This window comes from Sciurus vulgaris, assembly GCF_902686455.1.
Source record: "Sciurus vulgaris genome assembly, chromosome: 17".
NCBI lineage: Eukaryota > Metazoa > Chordata > Mammalia > Rodentia > Sciuridae > Sciurus > Sciurus vulgaris.
In genome coordinates this window covers 34,465,500-34,485,761 of record NC_136478.1, presented here as the reverse complement: position 1 = coordinate 34,485,761, position 20,262 = coordinate 34,465,500, and the positions used below count along the sequence as shown (strand labels likewise).

General features: G+C 51.2%; 1 long non-coding RNA gene across 1 annotated transcript; it reads right to left on the bottom strand.

Annotated features, from left to right (window-relative positions):
• Positions 1 to 13,994: 13,994 nt before the first annotated feature.
• On the bottom strand, positions 13,995 to 19,622 carry LOC306648465. Its single transcript, XR_013760386.1, has 4 exons — positions 19,343 to 19,622; positions 15,925 to 16,038; positions 15,390 to 15,555; positions 13,995 to 14,253 (listed from the first exon to the last, which is right to left on the bottom strand). It is a non-coding gene; the product is annotated as an uncharacterized lncRNA (long non-coding RNA).
• Positions 19,623 to 20,262: the final 640 nt, after the last annotated feature.

The window sequence follows — 20,262 nt, the reverse complement described above, 5'->3', positions numbered from 1 at the left end:
GGAAGGAGCCTTAGTGCAAGCATGACCTGCCGGTCCTGTCTTCTGGAGACCTCTGGAAAGCCCTGGAGGAGGCTCAGGGGGGCTTGCAGGTCACTTGGGCCTCTGTTCCCTCCCATGCGACTCAGAACTCCCTGGGATCTGGTCACATTGCAGACCCACCTCATGACACAAGGTGGACCATCACTCGGGGCTTGACCCCTGGACCCCTGCATCCTCCCACTGCTCTCTGCCTCCATCCACGCCCCAGTGCCACCCCCACCAACCCTTCCCAGGGAACCATAGTACAGTGGACGTTTTAAAACGTCACATCTCCTGATGTACCCACTCTACTTCTGAAGTTCCCTTACTGTCCTTAAACTTAGGATAAAGACCCAGCTCTTGGGAGCTGGGATTGTAGCTCAGTGGTAGAGCGCTTGCCTAGCATGTGTGAGGCACTGGGTTCGATTCTCAGCACCACATATAAATAAGTGAATAAAATAAAGATCTATCAACATCTAAAAATATTTTTAAAGAAGACCCAAATCTTCCGCGTGGTCCCTAAGCCCCCACCTTCCTGCTGCCTCCCACCACCTCTTCCCTGTTGGGGGCCGTGCCATGTTGGCTGCGCCGGGATGGCGCCTGATCACATCGGCAGCGAGGAGGTTAATTGACATAAGCACACTCAGGTGATTTTCTCATCCACGCACAGAATGTATGCGCATGTGTTGTCGAGCACTAATTGCCCGCTGGGACCGCCTCGCCTAATCTTTGCGTAAGAGGCGTGGCCCTGCTCTCCGCGTCCTGGAGGTGATATAAGCGTAGGCGGAGCGAGACAGACACAGCAGTCATTAGAAGCAACCAGAGGGAAAAACACGCGGCAGTAGCTAGTAGGGAACTGAGACGCATCACTAGGGCACCTTATGCAGGACTTTAAGGCGTGGCAGGCCTCTCTCCTTCTAAACTCTAAGAAAAGCCTGTCTTTCTTTCAAAGTTTCTCTCTTAAGCAAAGTCTCTTTCTCTCTGATAAGCGGGGTCTCTCTCTCCTCTCAAAGCAAGTAAACCTCATTTCCTCTATCCTCTATGAACAAGCAAGAAAGCAGTGCACTAAAGAGAAAGATAGAAGTGCCTCAGTTTCCACTCCACCACCCATAAGACCCGTGCAAGTTGTTGCTGCAGGCGGTGACAAATATCCACGGATTTTGGAACCGCAAAGAGCCAGCGACATTCCCCCTCACAGATGTCCTCTTTTCTTTCCTCAAGTGTACTGATCCATCCCAACCAGGGACTTCCACAGGTGCTGTTCCCCCTGCCTGGAACTCCTTCCCTCTACTCCACCTCCCTAACTCTTGTCCATGCTCCACTAGGCCCTCTCCCTCGGACATGAGCTGTCACAGCATCAGGGACCTTCCACTTGGACCACTTGCCACAGTCACATTTTCCAACTTTCATTTAAACAGAGTTCTAATACATAACCCCAGTGTCGAGGTGTAGCAGTCAGGGTTTGCTAGGTCATGCTGAAATAACAAACACCCCCAAATCTCACTGACTTACAAGAACTTGCTTCGTGCTTGGATCACCCTTCATCCATGACTTCACCCTGCGTGTCATCTTCCTCTTGGGATCCAGCCTGAAGGACCATCGCCCTTTGGAATATGCCATCCCCACAGCAGAGCGGAGAGCAGCAGTGGTATGTCCACCAGACGGCTCCGATTTCTGCTCCTGGCAGTTACAGTTGCGTCCTGGACCGGGGAGAATGAGGCCCTGCAAATTCCAAGCAAAGTCCTAATGCACCGAGGTTGCCCGATGGGTGGTGGCAGCCAGTACTCAAGAACAGTGAGACGACGGAGTGCATCCCACCCAGGGCAGGGCAGGTTTGGGTTCCTCACCCCTGCGTCCCATAGGACACACAGGTAGCTGGGAGACAGGGGGTGGGGTGGCAGAGGAAGGAAGCATAGAGGCTGAATCCCAGCTCTGCCGTCCACTCAGGACACTTACCCGGTCCAGATGGTCATGGGCGAGGGAGGCAACCATACACAGAGGCGACAGGGATCGGCGGCTCCTGTGGAGTTGCCCTATAAGCCAGAACAAAACTGGGGTTCTGAGAGGAACAGGAAGAAGAGGGAATGTTGGGCATGGGCGGGCAAAGGTGTAGACTTTGGTGACAAGGGGCAGTGGGCCCACCCGCCAACCCTCCTCCATCTTTGTGCTCACGAGGTCCCTCCGCGCTCGTTATTCCTCCTCCGACTACCTGCGCAGGCTCCTTTCTTCCCCTCACTCTGGGCTTTCCCTTCTATTTCTGTTCTGTGAAAATTACCCACGCCTTCCTGAGCTGTTCGCTGACCCATATCCTTTTAGGAAAGTGATGGAATCTTTTTCTTTTTTAGTCTAACTTGTGCCAGAGGGAAAGGCATTTTCTAACCTGATTGTACTCGGAAAGAAGCAGACAGTCAGAACTTAGGGAGTGACTTGGTCAACTTGTCACATCCAGGGAGGGCCCGCCAGTGCCCAGGTGCATGCATCCTCGCCCCAGCCCCACCCTGCAGGTCTGGCTGCAAGCAGAGTCCACTGGGTGCCGCCACCAACTAGCTCGGGATCAGGCGTGTCTTAAGTTCTCACTAAGATAGGGGTCCCCAGGCATGGAGGGGTGGGAAGAAACAGTCACCGCCTCCCACCCCACTCCTGCCACCACAGGAAGCCACAGTTCACAGGGATCAGAAGGCCCCTTGTTTCTAAATTACTTTCCACTCCCCAATTTGAAAAGTTAGGGAAGTGATCTGACATCAGAATTTCCTGGGAGCTGTCCTACCTGGTGTCATTTTTGACCTGGACCCTGATGGGGATAAAGAGAGGCAAGGTCAGGGTGATGCCTGAAACTAGGTTCAGCAGAATAAGGCACCCCAAATCGCAGGCAGGCAGGGCCGCTGCTTAGGAAGGGGAGTGAACCCTGGCGAATGCTGTCTCCTGAAAGCGTTGACAATTCCATCTCTCTGAGCTCACATCGGGGAAGTCTTCTATATTACCAAGATAATACTGCATTAAGCGAGATTTTGTATTTGGTGTATTTAATGAGCAAGCAACTCCCCAAAGACCTTTCAATAAAGCCAGTAAATTTAACAGGAGAAATGCGTCAATTGGCTTTGCTGCTCTGGTTAAGAGGGCTGCGGTTTCTGCTGTTACAGACCCTGGCATGTATTATGCTAAGAAAGCCCGGGAATCAATCTCCGAGAAGAGGGCTAAAGGTGGGCGCAATTAAGCAGAGAACGCTCAGCCCTCGGCTGCCCCAGCTGAAATGATTATTTTAATGTAAAAGCAATGAAGTTGATGAGAAGTCACCCAAGTTAGGAAGCCACCCGCTCACCGTCAGAATGCCCCTGCCCTGAAGTGTCTCTGAGAGTCGGGCTGTTCATAAAGGCAGGCCAGAGACCAAATCAAAGACTAAATTCATAAAGGCATGCCGCGCCCCGAACAGAGTGCTCAAAAGAAATTGATTTATGGAAAGCAATATTATGGGTTTTGACAAGAAGGGAGAGAAGATAAAATATTCATATCCATCATCTCTTCAACGTGACTGTGTGCCACCTGGGTGCCCTTGCAGGGAGGACTGGACAGAAGTTGAATATGGGATGGACGTCTTGGAGGGTGAGCAGGGCCCTGCCCTGGGCCAGAAGATGGGGTCTGGTCCTATCTTTCCCATAAGCAATCACTTCTCCCAACCATCTCCCCCAATGGCTGACAGCACCGCTGGTAGCTTTACTGTGTGCGACTTTTTTTTTAATTAGTAAGCTTTATCTTTTAGAGTACTTTTAGTTTCCACAGCAAAATGGAGCAGACAGTCCTACAGAGAGTTCCCTGGTACTCCCTGTGCCCACACTCACAACCCTCCCCTCTGTGCACACCCTGCACCACTGAAGGCTATTCTAGCTGCTGTAATGGGAGGAGAGCCAAGGGCTCTTTGGATGGCCACAGACATACAGCATGGAGGAATCCATGGCCACTTTTACCATCTGCCTGCTATGGTTTGAGTATGATTTGTCCTTCCCACCCCAACTCCTGCAGAAGTCCAATCCCAAAGGCTTATGTTAATGATTAAGAGGGTGGAAAATTAATCTCACTATGACCATCAGAGGTGGGGGTCTTTGGAAAGTGCTTGGATGAGTTCCTCCATGACTGAACCCTGGTGGCTTTATAAGGTGAGGGAAAGAGACCACCCGTGTTGACATATGTGATCCGGCCATGAAGTGATGCAGCCACGGAGGATCCTCACCAGAACCCGAGCCATGCTGTTTGAACTTCCAGCCTCCGACACCATAAGTCAAAATAAACCTCTTTCTTATCAAGTAGTTTGCCCCAGGTATTTTATTATAGTAACATAAAACTGGCTAAAATACCCTGCCAAATGCATGTTTGGCTTAAGAAAACAACATAGAAGCAGGACAATCACTCAAATCCCTCTCAGGTGCTCAGTATTTCTTCCCAGCTACTCCCCTCCTGACCCTTCCTTCACACTGAGAATTTCTCAAGAATAATTGACACTTGGTCCTGTCAGCTCTGCAGTGGGGACACCACTCTACCCAGGCTGCCTTGGTGAGGACTTGGAGATCCACCAATTGCCAAACCAGACGAGGCTCCTTAGTCTCTATCATACCTGTTGTCCCAAGGGCATTGTGCTCCTTTCTTCTGAAATATTTGTATTTGGTGGTCAATTGTACAATTGTTCGGGATATTTGGGCCCCATTCTTGGAGGGAATAGATATCCCTGTCATGTGAACCTTGGAGCTGGCATTGGTCAATGAATGTGAGCAGGAGGGACATATGTCACTTTGGAGAGAAAGTTTCTAGAGGCAGTATGTGGGTTGGGATGTCCCCTTTACCTCTGCTGTGAAATGAGTGATGTTACAATGAGAGGCTACACTGTCAGTCCAGGCCCTGGTGGAGGGCAGAGGTCACCCCAACACAATTGGGTACCTGAGGACCTCACCAGAACCCGATCTCTATTTCTGTAGAGATTTAGACTGACATTTGGGGGTTGTTTGTTACTGCAGCACAATAAGCAAACCCTGACTAATACAGAATGCCCATGGCTTTTCCAACACCATGCCCCTTCAGCTTCTGACCTACCACTGTTGCTGCTCCCCCTTCCCAGGCTCTCCTGCCCTGTCCCCAGCCCATTCTAAAACCATTGGTGCCCAGGGTCATGTTTAACCTATTGCTCACTCTCTTTGCTTCTGTTTTACTATCTCCCTGTGACTTCTGGGTCCAGATCTTTGGCTCAGATCCACCGCCAACTTCTGTCTTCTAAGTACAACTGTCTCTGAGTGTATCCATGGCATTTTGTGGATAGCCTTACACCTACCTGCTGCCTGCACTCCAGGTAGCACCAGGTGGCCCCTTTGTCCATTTGATCAGCAAGGTGTCCTTGACTTCTCACTCTTTCTTGGCCACACACCAACAATGGACAGTCAGTAAGCATAATGCCCTGAAGCCACTCCTCCCTGTTCATTCTGCTGCCACTTCTTCTCTCCGGCCATCCTTCCCTAGATGTTGACCATGGTTCTGGTACCCTTTACTGCTCCCTCCAGTCTTCTTTTTTTTTTTTTTTTTTTTTTTTTTGGTTCTGGGAATTGAACTTGGGGACACTAAACTACTGAGTCACATACCTAACCCAATTTTGTATCTTATTTAGCAACAGGGTCCCACTGAGTTGCATAGGGCTGTTTGCGAGACTGGCTTTGAACTCAAGATCCTCCTGCCTCAGCCTCCCAAGCTGCTGGGATTACAGGTGTGCACCACCACACCCAGCCCTCTAGTCTTGTCTCCCACTCTGCCACCAGTCCAGCCCAGCCCAAAGCTCATTTTGGCATTAGTTTAAGAACTATCTAAACTAGAGCTGACCGGGTGGAGCTGCTCATGCCTGCCAAGGCTTCCATTACCCGTGCATGGTCCAAACCCCTCACTGAGACCCACAAGATCTTCCGGGGGAGCCCTGACAACCCTCAGCCCCCTCCCCCTGTACACATGCACACACCAAGACCTATGCCCCGTTATGTCCTGGTGTCTGCAGATGTTGACTTCTCTAGCTAGACTTTTTTGTGAGCACCTACACCCCTGTGCCCTGGGTAAGTCCTACTTGCTCTTGAACACTCAGCCCAGATGCCACCTCCTCCAGGAAGCCCTCCCTTACCACCCACCCATACTCCATGTTCCCCAGAAAAATCTCCACCACTACATTCGCCCCACTGAAATGAGCAAAGCTGCTTAATGTCCCTCTCTCCTTTCAGACCATGTGCGTCCCCTGCCACCTGGCATTGACAACCTGTCTGCCATATAGCAACTCACATGCAGAGATTGCTAAAGGTAGGTCTGAGCAAGTGTGAGTGTAAGTGCATAAAATCATCACTTTATACCACATCTGGTATTCAGCCAGTCGGTGAGTCCAGGATTCCATCTCTTCATCCCACTTTTTCCATACCTCAGGCCATCCGTCATTCTGGCAGGTGGTGAGCTACCCATAGCACTCTAAATCTCCATGCAATCTCTGTGGCAGAATACTTCTGAGAACCCTGACTTCGTGAGCACACAGATACCTGTGACCCCACAAAGGGCTGGGCACGGCTCTTCTCCCTCCCTTTCGACCATGGGTTCTTTGACCCCTGGAGCCACATTCCCTGCCACACGGGACTGCAATTCAGAGTGACAGGTCTCAGGTGCTAGCTGTGGGTAGCATTGTGTGGCTTATCTCATTCAATCCAGCAACAGTACCTCCGTAGGCTATGACTATGCCTTAGTCATACCTTAGGCAACCGCAGAACAGAGGTTAGTAAATTTCTTGAGGGCACGCAAGTTCAAAAATGGTGAACTGAGATTCCCCCCGGGCAGGTGGACGGCCTCTTAAGGGTCTGCTCTCAAACACTTGTGCGCACAAAAAGCGTCTGAGGACTGGGGTCCAGGTAGATGCGTTCGTTATTCTGCCCCATCCCCTTAGTCCAATACCCGGCAGGATGGTTCTTCTAAAACTTTGGCTCAAGCCTGGGTTGTGGGAAGGAACCAGCTCCAAGTCCCAATAAGACAGCACCCTCCATGTGACTCGCCTCTCTGAACCTGGGCTCCTCACCTGTGGGGAGCTGCACCTGCCATCGCAGAGGCTGGCCTGAGAGTTCCCTGGAGGTGTCAGGGGCACCAAGCCGCCCACCCGGGGTTTTCCTCCGGGAACCTGCACTTTCCACTTCCACTGGGGAAAAAGTAAAAGCATGGGCAGTGTCCTGGCCAAGCTTGTGCTTCCTAGGGGACACCAACAGACCCGGGCAAGAGCAGAGACAGTCACCATCAGTTCAGCCTTCTCAGCCCTGCAAATGGACTCGGCCATTTCCTTCTTTCCTGGCTGAAGTGATTGATTGTCGTGACATCGTGGGGACAGCCTGGACTGGATGCCAAAGTATCTCATCAGTTCTGTCAAGCCAGGTGTGAGGCTGCCCGGTGCCAGGCACCGGCATCCTGGTGCCTTTCCTTACCGCTGGGTCAGGACGCCGTTGAACCAGTTGATCTGAGGGGGTGACCAGGTGCTAACCAGCTGTTCCTCTGGCCTCGGTGACTTTGTGTTGCTAGTTCTCCTTCATCCCTGTGCCATATTTTATCAGCCTTACTCTGCGCCTCCCACAAAGAATTCCCTGTCAAATAAAACCAGGTTCTTTCCCCACAAGCTCGCCATTCAGTGGGAACTCAAACAATAAACGCTTGGCCAGCGCGCAGGCAGCAACGGAGAAGATGCAGCCCTTGCCCAGGTCAGCCTCCGCTGCTGACCCAGCTGGCGTGGACGGTGCAGCCTGACGCCGACCCCACTCCTGGGCCCTGCTGCTCCCTTTCTGCGGGCTTCCTCCTCCACTCTCCCCTTCCAGCCTCCTGCTCGGAGGCCTTCCCCGGCCCCTGAGCTTTGGCTCAAGGCACACTTGATTTGCAGTCTTTTTTGGAGGGGACCCTTGCTGCCATGAACAACAGGCTGTACTGTGTTCAAACAAAGCCTTTCTTGGATGACAAGCAATGCACGCGTACCTCACAATATGTAGGAAAGAAAAAAGTCACCTGGCTTATGATTATGAGCACCTCGATGTCTGTAATTTTCATCCTTTGTTCTACGCACACACTGGCCAAGGTGGAGATTTTATTCACGCTGTATCAGGTTTTTGTTTTGCTTTGCTTTGTTCGGTTGTGTTTGGGTGCTGGGAATGCGGTGCGTGGTTTTTACCTGCTTTTCAGGGATCATGCTGTCCACCTTGGTCCCCCCAGAGGACCCCCCCTTCAGGGGATGCTCCCAGCCTCTGGGTGGCTGCCTTCGGTTCAGGACTTCTCACGCGCAGGCTGCCAATCAGGTCTCCAGGTCCTTGAGAAAGAGCTTGTTCTGAGCAGGTGGCACTGGTCGCCCCAGTGAAGGGCCTGCAGCAGGCTGCTGAGCACCAGGGCCCCAAAAGCCTCCACTGGGGAAATCTCAGCCTGTCAGTTGGATCCACAGCCCAGACATTTGCTCTGTGCCTGAACCCCTGTGGGAACTGGGGAGGTTATGCTCCATGATGGGCAGCCCCAGTCACCTTCTCCTGAGGAACTCCTCTCTCACAGGTGACAGAGAAAAGGGAAGCTCAGAGGGATGCCCAGAGGAAGTAGGAGACTCGCCTGCAGCTGCCGCCTGCCTGAGGCCAGAACCTACTCCCACCTAGAAATCTCACATGGCCCCTGGAGAATCAGATCGTCATCCTATTCTCACCCTACAAATGTTCTTGGAGCACCTGTGACGTGCCTGGTCTTTTTTCTAGGATCTGAGGCTGAGTAGAAAACAGCACTGGGAGAACGCTGCCTGCATGGTGCTTACGTTCTCCTGGAAACACAAACAAGAAAATAAATAAGTGGCTGAGTGCTTTGGCACATGCCTGTAATCCCAGAGTCTCAGGAGGCTGAGGCAGGAGGATCGCAGGTTCAAAGCCAGCCTCAGCAAAAACAAGGTGCTAAGCCACTCAGTGAGATCCTGCCTCTAAAAAAAATACCAAATATGGTTGGGGATGTGGCTCAGTGGTCAAGTGCCCCTGAGTTCAATCCCTGGTACCAATAAAATAAAATAAAGGGAAAAAATAAAAAGAAAAAAGTGAAGTTTCAGAGAATAGCATAGAGAAAAGCGGAAAGACAGGATAGAGTTATGAGAGGTTGGGAAAGGGAGGCTCCTCCTCTTTGGGTGGCCCCTACAAGGAAGTAAAATGTGAGTTTAGATTTAAATAATGAGGAGAAGCCAAGCAAAGAGCTGGGGGCATAGGGGGCAGTAGGTACAAAGGCCCTGAGGCGGGAATAAGAGTTTTCATATTTGAAGAAAAGAAAAAAGGCTTCTTTCTAGAGTCAAGTGTGGGGGGAGTATAAGATGGGTAATCGTGAGCAGGGGCAGAGCAACGAAGACCTTTCAGACATGATGGGGAACTGGGTTTCTATTCCAGAAGACCTGGCCCAGGATTGGAGGGTTTTTTCACTAGAAGTTTCACAAAGTCCTGGTTCTGGGCCAGGATTGCCTGTGGCCCCAGGAAAGGATCTAGATGGAAGTGGAAGATGACTGAATTACCACAGTTCGTTCACCAACTAACTTTGTTTTCTCCTTTTTAAATGGCGCCATAGCTAGAAATCTGGGCCAGTCTTTGCAGAGCCACAGACACACTTGTGCTCACTGACCTGGTTCTCCATTTAGGATCCCTCCCCCACCGTCAGGCCACCCACCCCCACTCGTGGGTGGCACATTCTGGCTGGAGAGACGAGTCCATTTGGCTAATAAGTCCTTATTGAGCACCCAGAACAGCCAGGCCCTGTGCAGAGCTATGGCCCCTGACCTCCATACTTCCACAGGAGAGCCAGATAATACGAAGCAAGCGACCATGCTCACATCTCCTTTCAGCTCAGAAGGGCGCACAGGAAAAGATCAGGGTGCGAGGGGAGCTTAAGACAGGAGCCCTGCGCAGACCAGGACTTGGGGAAGGTGGCCTTCTAATCTAACAGGAACCTATGTGCAAAGCCCCAAGAAGAAAATTTACTGAACAAGATAAACATGTCCCCAACCCCATGGAGCCTACAGTCTTCCAAGAAGAGTGCATTAGTCAGCTATTTGTCACTGTAATGAAATATGTGAGACAGACTACTTATGTAAAAAAGGAGGTTTATTTAGCAGGCTTGGCAGGTTCAAGGGCACAGCACCCACATTGGCTCAATTCTGAGGAGGGCCTCACTTGGCTGCATCACATCATGGCGATGGTGGAGGTGTGTGTGGGAGTAGACTACCTCCTGGGCCAGGAGCAGAGCAGGTGGGGCAGGCTTGCTCTTTTTAAAACAACCCTCTGTGAAGAACTTCCTTCCAAGAGCAAGTCCCCAAAGACCTAAGGGCCTCCCACTAGGCCCCACCTCCTAAAGATTCTACCACCTGAGAGACCACCACCCGGGGAACCAAGCCTCCAATCACAGTGGACCTGCTGGGGGACACTGAACCCTACGCAAAGCATAATAAGGAGGAAATGAATTCAAGTTCTCTCCAAACACAAACCAGTTGCCTCCACCACCTCAGAGGCCCACTGCTGGCTTGAGGGTCAAGAGATTCTTAGAAGAATCTTCTTGGGAAAAAAAAAAAAAAAAAAAGCTTTTGGACAAAGTAGACAGATATTCAGAGCACAAAAGGGACTGTCACATAGGCCAGGGTCTTCCCAGAGGATAGACACAGGCTCGAGGGGTGACACTTTATGGGCTTCATAGTCCTGATTTTCCAAGTGGGCTGGGCAGCTTGACCTACTCGGAGGATCTGACTGATCCCAGGGCCTTGTGCATGCTAGGCAAGCACTCTGCCACCGAGCTACACCCCCAGCCCAGTGCACTGAGTTAATATGTATGTGTGTATATATTGAGTTATATATACATGTATATTTCCAGTCTGGCATTTAGAATGAGCCTGGCAGGAGACTGTGCAGCCTTGGATAAATGGGGTTCCCAAATCTTCCTGCCAATATTCTCTGAGGAACGAAATCCTCATTGAAAACACAAACCATTACAATACGGATTGTTTAGGAGCAGAGGTTTGAGACTGAGAGCAAGTGACTTGGCGAGTGATCTTCTGAACGTCAGTTACAGCATCTGTAAAATGGGAATTGCAAGGGGCTAGGGCAAGTGTTGAATAAAATGCACACAGAATACCCTGAGGACTTATCAACTTGGGCATCGCTGCTGTGATCTGATGTCCTCCTGCTCTGACGTTTCTGAAACAGATGGAGATCCAAGCCCTGTACCTCAGTATAACAACCAGCATCAGGAATCAGCCTGGGGGCTAGGGGTCAGAGGGGCCCAGGCCGCCTCACCTCAAGAACGCTGGAGGAAAGCGCGGACTCCAAGATTCCAGCTTATAAAGCATGGGCTTCTTCCCATCTGGCCTAGTCTCACCTGGTAGCCCAGGTCTGGGCTCCCCATGGAAGCAGCCTCAGGCTAAGTCTGCTGCAATCATTCCAGCAGCCTGAAACGGGAGAGCAATGTTATCAGCAGCAGCTGAGCCGGCCCCGGTGGACCCGGACCTAGGAGGACAGTCTCAGCCCCAAGACATCAGGACCCAGGTCGCAAACTGGAGGGAAGCGGGCAGCAGAGGCGAACGCAAAGAATCCTGACCCAGAGGCTGTTGTTTGTTATAACCAAAGTAAAAAAAATGCAAAGGAGACCACACCCACTCCATGTGGATCCGACCGGAACAAAACATTTCCAAATAGAGATGAGAGAGAGGGCGGGAGACGCAGGGGGTGACGGTCCTGGGTTTCGGGAGGACAGAAGTGTAAGTGTGCCTCCTGGGGGCTCGGTGAGGGAGTGAGGCTCCCAAGGACGGGGCACCGGAGAGGCTGCCCTGCAGCAGAAGAGGAACTTCCCCCAAACATCCTTGGAAGGTGGCGTGCGCTTGGTTTCAGGCAAATGGTAAGAGGCGACGGGACTCCAAAGGGACTCTTCACCCTGGCCTGCTCCTTTGGTCTGTCTGTCTCGTCTGTCTCTACTGTTCTCCACCCCCTGCCCCTTCCCCGTCTCTTCTGTGTCTCAAGGTCTTTTATTCTCGGTTTCTCTCTGTGTGTCATCTCTCCCTGTTTCTCACTCTCTGTCCCTGGTGGTCTCTCCCTCTCTCTCTCTCCCTGGGCTGCTTGCTCTTCCTTTGTGCTAGAAGAGGTGCCGGCTTCCAAAAGAGCAGAATCCTCAGGAGACGTGGGGTTTCCAGGTCTGAATGCTTAATTTCCCATTCCTGCTCAGCAAGGGCAGAGACTCACGCCACATTGTACGGTGGCTTATCACTCACTCCCCACCCGCCTGGAGAAAATGCTCTGCTCTCCTCCCCACGGGGCTCTGCTGTTTCCCCTGAAAAGGGGGCACATTGCAGGGCTTCTTTTAACAGTTTTGTGCCCCCTGTAAGGTGCAAAGGAGAGACACCCCAGGCAGGGCCCCCACCTGCTCTGCACCCAGAGCGAGCCTGGGACTCCACATAAGAGGAACAGTTACATTCCCTGCCATCCACTTGGGGCTCTTTATTTTGTTTGATTCTATTCTGAGAAAGAGAGAGAGAGAGAGAGAGAGAGAGAGAGAGAAAAGAAGCAAAAAGAAAACCTCGAAGAAACAGGTCATACAGGCCAAATATATATATACACAGTCTCAAACACTTCACCCATATGAATTCACCAACTCCTTATCCCTTCCCTCCATTTTACAGATAGGAAAACTGAGGCCCAGAAAAGTTAGACTACTTGCTTAGGTCACGAGCAACCCAAGGTGAATTTGAACTCAGCCATCCTCCCTGGGTTCGGGCAGGGACTCCTGCCCTGTTCAGCAGCACAGGGCTCTCTGCCAAGTCCTCAGCCCCAGTCCTAAACACCCACGCCTTCCCCTCCCTGGAGCGCTGGGGCTGAGCTCCCTCTCCCCAGCTCTTCCATAGGGTGGGAACTCAAGCCCTTCTGGTCTCAGCTCTTTTTCAGGGGGACTTCTCTGGGCCTCCTCAATAAAGGAGTCATCTCCAAGTCCCCTAGGACACCACACCCATCACACTCTGTGTGTCCTTCAAAGCTTATCCCAGTGGAGATTTGTTGCTATTTTTGTTTAATCTGTCTTCTGGGTTGGTGTCTCTTTCCTCCCCTGGAATGGAAGCTTGCTGAGAACAGAGACCTGATCCGTCTTGTTCAGAGCTAGACCTCCCTGTCCAGAAGAGTCAGGGCTCCAGAAAGACAAGTGAAGAAGGGAGCACGGGACAGTGAGGTGTGGGCAGGAAGTAGAAGAGAGCTGTCAGGGTGTGTCAGGAGGGGAGGAGGCTGGGGCATGGTGGTAGGGAAGGCCCCCAGCTGTCCTGTGCCGAGCATTGCAGGGTCCTGTTGGCAGGAAGGACTCGGGACACGGGTGAGTTAGAATCAAGGGTCTTGAGTGCCAGGCTAAGAAGTCTAGCTTTACCAGCAGCAGGCAATGGGAACTGGTAAGGGGGTCCCAGAAGTGGGGTGGTACCTGCTCTGGTTCAGGAGATTGTCCTGGCAGGGTGGATAGGGCAGGAGGACCCTTCCGGCCAGAAAGGCTCTAGGAACCTGGGGAAAAGACAAGGACAGAGGAAGCCAAGGTCTTTCCCTTACAGTGTGTGGATGCAGAGAAAATTCCAGCTATGCACCAAGATGGGAGCAGGACCAGGAGGGAAGGAGCCTCCCATGGTCTGAAATTGCCCAGATGCATTTTCTAAAAATCAGAGCAGGTCAGGATCTTTGTTTTCTATTTTCCCCCTACTCACTTTGGGGCAATGAGGAGCAGATTGTGTTTCCAAACACATCACAAGAATCTGCACTGGAAGTTGGAAGAATAACCCCAGGCTTCTTGGTCTAATTCTCAAGGTCAACTGATATCATTAGAATAACATGAACTCAATTTGAGTTACAGCAGGGAAATCATGTTAGGAAATATGGGTCACTCATCACCGAGTAATGAAGCTGTTACCTCGCGCTATCGGAAACGCGCTCGCTCAGAAACTTGTCCACCGCCCTCGCCCCATTGTCGGGCTGGCTCTTAACAATGAAGTCGCCCACGGAAAACCAAAGACCAGGAAAACCAAAGCCCACTCCGGGGGGGAGAAGTGTGACTGGGGTGGAAGGGGCCCTCCTGCCTGCAGCATCGGCACCAGCCGGAAGGACGGGATGTCCCCCGAACAAAGGGTGGATTCGTTCCTCTTGGTTTTCGTGGAGAAGTTTGCTCCGAGGTGCGTGAGATTTCCTCCCAAGGCCACTGTGGGAAATGAGAGAGAGAGAGAAGGTCCCTGAGGTCACAGGACGCACATAACCCAGCGCTGGTGCAGGAGACCCCAAGATTTAGTGCCGAGGAACCAGGCTCCCGGGGCAGCCCACAGAGAGCAAGTGAATGACTGTCACCAGTCGGCCATCCAGCACTAGGTGGTGAGCCACCATCACTGCCCCACGCAGCAGGAATGGGGCTCGGCAGCAGGCTCTCCCCGTGTTTCAGTGGAAACTAGGAACAGAATTTTCTGTAAAATCTCCTTGTTTTAGAATGTGAGCAACATGCTCAAAGTACCCTAAAAATACACGTTTTGTATAATACGGTGCTGCCAGTGTGTGACTTTGGGAGTTATAAAAAATGCTAATTAATACTCTGCCAGAGACTTACAAGCCCTGGGTTAGGAGACCTCAGGCCCTACCATCATCAGAGCCCGGTGAAGGTGGACACCAGGCAAGGCCCGTCCCCACTCTAGGGCCAAAGTGCTCCCTGGAAACAGGCGCCCCCTCCATGGGAGAGCCCATATCTAGTGGCTGATGTTGGGACGTGGCAGAAAGACCCGGGTTCCTCGCCCCCCCGTTCAGATCCTCTGCGAGTGGAATCAACCAAGGCCCTTGTGTCACAGGCTGGCTGCTCTGCCCAGGCCTCATTCCCTGTCTCCCTTCTGTGCTGGTTCTGCACACTACCTTCCAGAAGCCTCCAACCCTGGCTTTCTCACCTGTCCCATGGGAGAATCACCTGTCTTACCATGTCTCCTGAGGATGCAATGAGTTAGTGCAGGGGAGGCATACCATGCATACAGTGGGTGCTTAATAGCTACCTGCTGTACCTTGATGTCTGAATGCATGGAATAAAGTAGTGGATGTGTACTTAGGTACTCACCACATGGAGTTCATTCCCTAAACCTAAGCCAGAGTTTCTGGACCTCATGCTGCTGAGACGTGTACCTCTTTGTTGTGGGGGAGGATCCCCATCTTGCAGATTAGAGGGTGTTTAATAGCCTCTACTCATTAGATGCCAGTAGCAACCCCCAAGTTGTGACAAGGAAATGTGTTCCTAGACACTGCCAAAGGCCTCCAAGGACAAAATTGCCTCCCAGAGAGAACTGGTGTCCTGACTCACTCAAGTACCTTGAGCCACATTTAGGAGGCAGTCTCAGTTTGGGGTCCAAAAGTTGCGTGGGATCCCTTCCCAAGGCAGGCCAAGAAGTAGTGTGCAGTAGTCAGGGGAGCCACTGCAATGGGGTGAGATGCACTTAAAGTCCTAGAGTTTTCTTCTCTCAGCCTCCATGGCCTCCTGTGGAAAAAATAGAGATATCAGGCCAGGCACAATGGTGCATGTCTGTAATGCAGGCAACCTGGGAGCTGAGGCAGGAGGATCGCAAGTTTGAGGCCAGCCTCTGCAACTTAATGAGTCTCTGCATCAAAATACAAAATAAAAAGGGCTGGGATTGTAGCTCAGTGGTAGAGCAACCCTGAGATCCCAGTACAGAAAAAAAAAAAAAAAAAAAAAAAAAAAGAAGAAGAAGAAAGAAAGAAAAAGAGATATCCATTCCATCACTACCAACCTCCCAGGGAAGTTACCAAAACAACGGTTTGATGGATGCAAGAATATTGGACATAGCTTAAAAATATTGTGCAAAAGTACAATGGAGCTGATTCATACATTCATCTCACCCAAATCCAGCCATGTGTGCTCAGCCAAAGAGAGGGCAAGAAAGACAGGCAGACAAACAGAGGCCTTCATTCACCATGCCATTCTGTCCTTGTCCCCACTGCCCTAGAAAGAGGGAAGCCACAGTTAAAATGCCCAAGAAACAAAACACATTAAATTATCAGGACCCAGCCAATCTGATGATATACAGGTCAAGGTCACAAACATAGTCAAGGTAAATGTTACTCCAGCAGATTTGTCTCATATGGCAACATCCCTGACCTTGCGTAGCATGTGACTGGGTTCATTTTTTCATTCCAAAAATAAGTGGATGAAAAGCAAATCAAAGAAAGTTATGCCAACTTGACAAAACCATTCCACCAGCAGTGGGCAGCAGAAACAGGAAGAAAAAAAAAAAAAAGTTTGCCTCTGAAACACCTGGTGGAAGCAGAGATTCAGGCCTCCGCTTCCCCCCTACTGCCCGCCCTCCTTCCTGCCCTCCCTGGAACAGAAGGGAAGCAGCAAGATCCTGAAATAGCCTCGCTCCCAACGGTGAGACAGGAAGCTCCAGCCCCACGCCTGGAAGCTGTCATGCGATTGACACAGGGCACCCACCGCTGCCCCTGTCATTTACCTTCAGGAATTCGCAGCCTCCCACACAGTCTGGAAGGGGAGGATCGGAGGGGGGTTCAGGGGTGTGTTCCCTGGGGACATCCCCAGGGAAAGTGGGTTCCAGAGCAAGTGGCTTCTTTTCCACACCGGTCCCTGAAACTCCTCACTCAAGATCTTCCATCCCAGACCAGGGGCTCACTCGGTTTACCCCATAAGCACTGGGGTCCACAGAATATTTTGGTGGGGGTAGACTTGACATGTGCATGACAGCCATAAAAGATTACTGACACTAAAATATGAGAAGAAAACTGTCAAATCAAAATTACTAATCATATCAAAAGCAATATTCTAAAACCCTTGTCACATTTTTAGGTGAAATAATTATACCAAACAATGGCATTCAACATAAGCTGAGTAGAATTTAATATATTGAAGTAATATATTGAAGTAATATGGAAAAGGGCCTCACAGAGTTTCAGTCAGCACCCCCAAAACATACTCCTTTCAAAACCTCCTGAGGATAAAGTTTCTCTTCTCTGATGTGACTAAGTGGGAAAGTGAGGCAGAAAATCCACATGCCCACACAATACTCTGGATCGGCAGGATGGTCTCAGAGACCACAGGGCACAACCCTTGTAAATGCCAGGAGCCCGGGAGAAATTTGACCACCCATCTGCATCCCTAGGTGCATCAGGAGCTGATTCTAAGCACTTAACCATCCCCCATCTCAAGTCCCCAGAGTCCATATCAACACCTGCTCTCATCTCTGCAAAGTTTGGTAGAAGATTCTGGGCTGGAATTTGGGACTCGGGGGTTCTAGGCCAAGCCTCTTACTTTCAAAGGAAATGCAATATTTTCTGCACCAATGTCCTGACCCAAAAGTAGAAAAAATCAGGATAGACTGATTTATAAGGAGATAAAAATGGAGAGAATTCATTTCCTTGTGAAAGACACCCAGCTCTTTGTTGACCAGGAAACCCTCCTCGCTGACTTCAGAGTTGAAGTCGGCTCGTCTCCTCCATCTTGACCTGCCAGTCCCTGCCTGTGAGCCCGGAGCTAGGGCCTTCCCATGCCCAACTCTGATTCCCCGCTGCCCCGCCTCCTCCAGGAAATCACACGTGGCCAATGGAGGGCAAATGGCGCCAGACCCGCCAGAACGGAAGGCAGCCCCTGCCCACTGCCTGCTGGTTCCCCAGTTGGCAGAAATCTCTTTCCACAGTCGGTGGGCAGGGTTGTGTTTATTTTGCAATTAACAAAGAACAAAGGAAGTGGCAGGGGGCTTAGGGGTGGTGCTTGTGGCTTGCTTTTGGGGACCAGAATTCCTGCCTTGCCCCCAGTTCTATTGGCTCTGGGTCTGCGGGATGGGAGGGGTGTCAATGCCTTCAATCATTTCACAGGGGTCTGTGTCTTTTTTGGCCAGGTCACCCGCTGCGACAGATGGGCCCTCTATTCCAAAGAGAAACAAGGGGCAAAGCTCTGCCCAGATGGGCCTCAGGGCTGCTCAGGGCTGGGTGATCAAGAAAGGCGCCCGCGCTCTCTGATTGCAGGGGCCATTGGGGGACCAATGGACCAAGGAACACCCTGCCATCCACGTCTCTGAGAACAGCCCCTACTAGCTATTTGCTGTGCCATCTTCGAAACAGGCCCTGTGTCCGCGTGTCCTACACATAGATTGAGCAGGGCCCTACTAACAAAGCAGGGAGAACTGGAGGGCTCGGGAGGTATTGACATAGCAGACAGGGCGCCAAGTTGCCCATGGTAAACAAAGCAAATTATATTTACTTCCACAGGAGCATGAGATTTTGACAGCAAAGAGAGACTTATGGTAGAGTTGTTGCTACATTTATATTTAATAAATTTAAGAGAGAGATGAAATAGACTTTAGCAAGGCTAGTGAAATATTTATAAAAGCACACCGAAGCCATGTAAGGGAGAGAGGGGGAAATAAAACAGCTCGCATGTGGGATCAAATCGAGCAAGCCAGCTTTTAACCTGACAGCTCCCTAGCACTGCGGGCGAGAGAGCTGCCAACAGGCCGCAGATGCACCACACCTGAGCTAGCCGGGAGACGAGGGAGGTGTGGGAGGGAGGCGAGGTGGGGACGGGTGTGTGCACAGGCACAGCCAGCTCCATGCGGTCCCGGGCAGCTGTCACACCTGCCCAGCTGCTCAGGTGCGCCTGGCACCTTGCAATGCCAGCCAGAGCGCGTCCTCCTACCCCTGGCTCACGTCCAGTCAAACCTATGGCCTGGTAGGAACATGCAGGCTCCTGGGAAGGCCTTGGACAGCTGGGGCCCAAACACCCTGGGCTTCCATTCCCTGGGAGAACCGATCTGTCTTCGACTACTGTCTGAGAAAGGGCTGGTCTTCCCGTCAAGGGAGGGAAACAGGTGAGATTTGTTAGCTCGCAGATTTAGAACATTTTTTTTTTTTTTAATGCACAAGAAATATACACTCATGGTAGAAAGATGGAGGGGAAGCAGATAAACTAACAGACATGCAAACCCACTGTCCTGGCTCTCAACCACGCTGACATCTCCAGGCTGGCTGCATTCCATTGTATCAGGGGGTGGTTTTAATATCAGGAAAGATCATTTCAGAGCAAGTTCTGTTGGCCACTGACATGTTCTGGAATATGCTTCCCACTGTTCATCTCTTCCCCTACCCTCTTTTCCTGTCCTGAGCCAAATCTAAATTCAGCCCAGTTCAATCCTATCTCCCCAGAGAAATATTCACAAGGGCCTGTTGTCAGCCCCCTGCCCCTGACACACACACACACACCCTGGATCTTCCTCCCCTCAGCCCACGTCATCCTTTACCTGCCTGGGTTGTGGTTCCTTCTTACACTCTTGGCTGACCACGCTGTACGCTGGCTTTTCCTGTCCTCATATCCTCAAAGAAGACCCGGAGTCACCCTTCTGTTCCCTCTCCGCCTTCAGAGCCAACCTGGGTACAGCTCAGGCCTCGGTGGGCTCCAGACAACACCCAACACCTGGTTTCAGCAACGGGCTGCGACTGACCTGTGTTCTCCTTTGGGAAATGGTATTGACACTTGTCCAGTTTTCCCAGGAGACGCAGAAAACTGCTTTGTGGTTTCAAAGAATGATTTGCAGAAATCAGTTTGACCAAAAGTCAGTCTGTGGAAAGCCAGTTCACCAGACGCCTGGCTAACCCATGACCCAGAGTTCATTCCCCCACAGACTTTGTCCCTATTTCTGCCGTCTCTCATGCCAAACCTGAATTGTCCTAAAATTCTTTGCTTTCACCCCAGCCTTTGGCCTTCAAATGGCTGCAGAGAACCCTGCTGGACAGTCTAAGATATGTGCGTGTGACAGCTCATTCAGCAAAATCAACTCTGTTAAGTGACTTTTCTGTGTGTTGGCTTCCGGAATCTGTGCAGACACCCTTCTGGGATGGGGGGAGGCTCGGAGGTCCATCTTGCTGATTGCTGAGGCCCCCTCTCCAGCATCTTCTCCTTCCCTCAGGTCCTGCCTAACTATCCTGAGCCCCAGCCTCCAGGATGGAGCTCATTTGAGCACCTGAATGGGATGGTTGAGTTGTATAGGAGCCTGTAAGAAGCAGGAAAAACAGAATTCAGGCCTGGTACCCTCCAAAACTTCTGAGACTCTCTAATAAGATGCAGAACATATTATAAGCAGATTGCAAAAATTGTCTTTTAGCCCCACCCACCAACACTTGCCACGCCCCATTCTGCAGCCACACCCAACCTCTCTTCCTC